Below are 5,928 nucleotides of genomic sequence, written 5' to 3'. Positions count from 1 at the left end.
AATCAGCTATGGCACCTCAATGACGTAGGTATATTCCAATTGATTGTCAGTAGAATCAGCCAATGGCGCTGGCTCGCAGGGTGATGGGGGCTGACCGCTGCTCTGTGGGGCCAATCAAATGTCGGTATTTAACAGAAAAGGATCTGCATATGTTCAAAACGTCCTCATGTAAAAAAAAAAAGCTCTCAATCAGTATTGCTTCAATACTTCTGAAGATCTTTTTTTTGCTTATATTTCAGTACAACACGCATGTTCAATGAATTTTCTTATTTTCTTATCTAAAAATGGACATGAAGTGAAGTTTCATAATTAATAGATAAATTGATTAGAGCAAACCCCACTGCCAACAGGAAACAGATTTGTATACAACTGTTAGAGGAGTCAGTTACAAAGATGTAATTTGTTCCAGTTTCTTTATTTGAATCTTTGAACTTTGCCAAACACAACAGGCTTACTAAAGTCATGGCTTTCATAATTATGTTCATACAAGCAAGTGTGTTTTAGAGGCATACTATTATGCAAGTGAGGAAAAGTGTGTTATTCAAAACAGAAGAATGCTGTACATTTACAGTGTTTGATAACCTTAAAAATAAACTGGATTTCACTCATTGGTATTTTGTGTTTAGATAATTCAGTACAATCCAGTTTATTTGCCAATTCACAAAAATGTCTTTTCAAGGCACTTTACAAAAATAATGCAACAAGATTTATCACATATGAGTAGGATTAATCATATATGAATCCAACTCAGAGAAGGTTTAGCTCAATTTTCTAAATTAAATCCAAAAACTGGATTTTACTGAAACTATCTGTGTCTTATTCTACTTTGAGAAATAAACCCTGGTGCATTTTCTGAAAGACTCTCAGTCCCCTCAGACAGTGGCACATATAATGTGATCAATAAAAGTGGGACAGTGGTGATCAGGTTCCTTTCTGTTCCTTCCCTTTCTGTCATTCTCCCTGACACAGTAAGATGCAGCATCCAAGCAGTAACTGTTATCCTAACAGAATATCATTTAAAATTTAAATTAAAGTTTCATTTTTATGTGGTTTGACTGCTGTATTTTTTTAAACATACTTACCACAACATTTATGTCATCCAGCTGTGAGGATGAGTGAATCATGACATCAGAGGAAGACAGCAAGTTGGTCTTATGCAGAATGGAAAAGCCACTTAATCCAAAGTGACTCATTTTAAAATATAGTTTAACTTAAAAGTGTTCTATAATCTAATTATGCTTTGTCTTTGCAGCCACTGATTTTAAAACTCAATTCAATGGTCAAGAGAGGAAATGCTTTGAAAATTATCATACATATGTTACCTTGGATTCAATTCATTTCCAGCTTTTGGGAGGCTGCTCTAGGTGTGAAAAGTTTTTATTATACTGTTGTAACTATGTGATCAGTGTTTATTTTGCTTTCTGCTAGTTTAACAAGAATACAAACTCATAAGACTGGTTAAATTGCATGTTTCTCTTTATTTTATTGCAAAAATAGATACTCCATTAGTTAGAATTGCTTCAGTTTAGATTAGTCTTTTAGCAATATAACACTTCGTTGTGTTAAAAATTGGAAAATCCTCATCCCTCAAATTATTCCCAGCAACTTGACTTAGTGTTTTTGACTGTAATCCACATCCACATCTACAGCACCGAATACCTCCTATATGATTGTTTCTTTAAACTCCATAAAAGTTCTGCTGGAGTTTAGCGTTTGCATGAAATGCTTGCCTTTTAACAATTACTGATGTTAAGTGCAGCAGTCTGACATCAGTTAAGGCATCATAATAAAACTACACATTTGTAATAATTGATTTATATAAAATGTAGATTTAGTTTTATATGTTAAGCAGAAAATGTGAAGTGTAAAAACTGGGTTTCATCAATCTGGACTGGTAAGAAATTAGCCAACCAGTCCATTTCATCTAATGGACTGGTTGGGCCTACCAACATTCAGAAAACCAGAGTAGGATCATTCATTAAATCCATTTTGAATAACTCAAAGGCACAATCTAAAGAGTCATTCTTTGACACCATCTGTGTAGACAGACATTATCTGTGTACAGACATTCTTTGGTATAAAGCGTGTTGAGTTATATTCCAGGACATAAAGACAAATCAATATCTAAAAGACAGGTTTCAATCAATGTTGACCACATTCATCTTTAAAGGCACGAAGGTACGACATTCTTCTTTTAGCTGCTTAAATCCTGGACAGGGATTCTTTGGACGCTTTCATTAAGACAAATGGTGGAAATGCTCTCACATCAAGGAGGGAGTCCTTGGTTTCTTCCATTGTAATATTGCTGAACAACAATAACGTTCATTCCATAGCCCCTGGCCTGGTTGCCACATAGACGAACACAACGATGAGTAGAACCACCACAGTGAGTGTAGGCACCACCACTGTGGCCACCTGCTGTCGGGCTTCCTGCATAGCCTGCTTCCGCTCCTTCTTGTCCTTTGATGTCTCTTTCTTAGGTTTGCCTTTAAGCTGCCTCATGATGTCCCAACGACCCTCTGTCTTCACTGTTCTCACACCTGACAACAACAAACATGATAACGTCATAGAGACATAAACATCAGCTTCACATAGACATTTTCCAAGATTAATTTGGTGATGGATGACTCTTTAATCCATGCTAATATATCACGTTAAGCTTGTTAGCAAGAATAGCTACTAACTTTATTTTTGCTGGTGTTCAGAGGTGGGTAGTACTGTTTAAATTTACTTGAAAAAATATTTTGGTAACAAAAAAAGTTTTTTTTCCCCAAAGGAAACTTTTTTTTGGGTGGGGCAAAATGTGTAGTTTATACTGAAGTATTGAAGGTATAGCAAAGGGGTAGATGTCGTTTTACTGCACTGTAGTTTTTAGTTTTACTTGAGTAGTATGAACTATTGCTCTTACTTGAGTAGATTAATTTTGCTTTTAAAGAAATAGAATCTAATGTTTACATTCAGAGAATGTAAACATTAGATTCTTAGATTTCGGCAACGTATGAGCTAATGCTTATGCTAATCTGAGCACAATTACTCACGATTTTCTACATGTTACTATTTACATCATTATTGGTTATTATTAATACTCATGATCTGAAACATTTAAGCGTGACAAAAGAAACGCTTAAGAAATCTGTAAAGCTCAGCTACTTTGTAACATTACATTATGTGCCTATTCTTTTTGTACTCTGGCTTACTGAGGGAGGAAAACTTTAAGAACTGTTGCCACCAAAATAAATGTGAACGTTAGTTAAATTGTACAGAATGTAAGTTGTAAGGTGTCCTTTAAGCTGTTGACAAGATGATATAAAACAGAAACGAAATTATCAGCTTAAAGTATGGTGGTTAACAATAATAAACTAGTGTCGTCAGAAATGATAGTACACATACACTAACCTTAACAAATGTGGTCTTCAACACTCCTGGTTGTTCTGACGACTCCGTAGGCTTGACACGAACGTGTTTTCTAAATGTTGGGGTCCAGCGTGCAAATACCCCCACTTACACAGGATAAGAGACAGAGGAAGTAATGCCAGTACTAAAACGATGAATGTTTTTATTTCAGGTTATTTCTTTCTTTTTCTTTCTTTTTCTTTCTTCTTCTTCTTCTTCTTCTTCTTCTTCTTCTTCTTCTTGCTTTTTATTGGCGGTTGGCAGAAAACGTGTAGTAGCATTACTGCCACCTACTGGTATGGAGTATGGTTCAAGATCTATCTATCTATCTATCTATCTATCTATCTATCTANTATCTATCTATCTATCTATCTATCTATCTATCTATCTATCTATCTATCTATCTATCTATCTATCTATCTATCTATCTATCTATCTATCTATCGGTCTGGGTGTCTGCATATGTACACACATTCACACATACATACCTACTACATATGGTCAACTTTTATTAAACAATTCCGTTTTATTTAAAAATTGAATAATGATTTGTATATGCTTACTACTAAGTTCTTCAATACTAAACTAACTTTGTCCTTTATATTTTCAAACTCTCTCTTCACACATCTTCTCTCTTTTTCATAGTTATGTCATTCTAATATAACATGCTCTATTACTTCATATTTTTCACAGTGATCACATTTACCAGTCTCAGTATAATTAAGTCCTGTATGTCTAAATCTCTCTTGCCATCACTCTTTCTATTTCTTCGTCCAATTCTTCTTTCTCCTGCTATATTTTGAATCTTGTCAAATCTTGTTTTTTCTTCATCTGCCATTCTTTCATTGGTTTTTGTTTAATGTTACTCTTTCCCTCAGAATTACTTGTTTTTACTATAAAACTAATAATATTTTGAATAGCCTTCTTTGTTATTTTATCTGCAATCTCATTCCCTTTAACTCCAGCATGTGTTTGTGCCCACATTCTTTCTTAGCATAAAGAATGTTTCTGTTAAATCCATATTGTGTATTCTAAATAATGTATGTAATATTTCTAATAAAATGTCTGTCCTACTCTCTGATTGACTGTATTTTAAGCTTAATAATGCAGAGTTTAAATCTGAGGAAATTGTTGTTTTTAATGGTTTTATGTCTTCTATCCATTGCATAGTTAATAATATTGCCAACATTTCTCCTGTATGTACTGATAATCCATCTGTGATTTGTTTTCCTATTTTTAAATTAAATTCTGCTTCTACAAATGCTATTCCTGGTTGGGCGGGTTATTGTTTTTGCTGCATCTGTATAGATGTGAATATATTGACAATAATAGTTCACATATAGTTGCACTGAATAATTGTCTATGATGTAAGATTGATACTTTTTATATACTATTGCTTCTGGTAAAATCAAGGGTGGGATAACTGGTATAATACTAGTGTAGTTTGACTCATTTTTAAACAATTAATTTGAAAATCTTTCATATTCTTTTTAATCTTTGAAGACGATGATGCAAAGAAGGATTCTTAAAACCAAGAAAAATTAACAACCCTGACCATCCTCTTTGAGTCTTGGGAAAACATAGTGTCTTCAGTCAGAGGCTTCTTCAGGTTTGCTGTAATACAGACTGCTACAAGAGATCTTCCCAGCCAACAGCCAACATTATATACAATAACTCTGAAGAATCTTAGTTACTGAGTTACAACAACATTTAATTTCGCTTTTGGGTCAGTAAAGTATTTTTGGTTTGAATTATCCATCCAAAACTTCTCATTTCATTTCCTTTTTCTCTGCATGGATTTAAAATTCCCCATGTTGGACGACCTAGCTTAAATAAATAAATAAATTATCTAACCAATAATTTATTTAATTTTGTTATTCTCAAATCTAAAGGCATTCCTCCCATTTCTACTCCTTTGTAAACTCTACATTTCACAAATTGTTTCTTCGTCACTCTGTGATAAATCTTTGTGTTTAAGTTTTATATTTTCTCTTTACTAATATTTGAACCATGAATTTTAATGTTCTTGCTAATATTTCAACGTTCTCGTCATCTTTTATTATATTTGTCTTATCTATTTTTACATATAAACCCTTTTTATACCATTCATTCTTTTAATTATTTTCCTTTTTATAAATTAATTTTGTTTCTTTCCCTACTGTACGACAAAAATTGGTCAAATAACACCAGAGTGTTCCTTATGAATTTTTTGTTACATTTTTTGTTTGTAAAGTCACAGCCATTCATCATCATTTTTTGAGTCATAGCTGAATATGTAATCATGTCTTTAATTAGCCGAATTGCAGGAGTAATTACCCTTAACACTGTTAAATGTGTATTTGTTTTTTGACAAATAATAAAACAATAAAAAAATGCCATCTTGAAAATTTGACTATATTTACAGCGCAAACTGTGTCTGTCGCAAAATAATAAATAAATAAATAAATAAATAAATAACCTCTAGCTCACTTTGACTACACACTTCCCTGGGGGGGGCTGCTCAAAAGTAAAACTGTATTGATATATTTGACTGTT

The sequence above is a fragment of the Poecilia formosa genome, unplaced genomic scaffold (assembly GCF_000485575.1).
Source record: "Poecilia formosa unplaced genomic scaffold, Poecilia_formosa-5.1.2 Scaffold328, whole genome shotgun sequence".
Lineage (NCBI taxonomy): Eukaryota > Metazoa > Chordata > Actinopteri > Cyprinodontiformes > Poeciliidae > Poecilia > Poecilia formosa.
The sequence above is the reverse complement of the archived record's forward strand: the minus strand, read 5'-3'. Positions refer to the sequence as shown.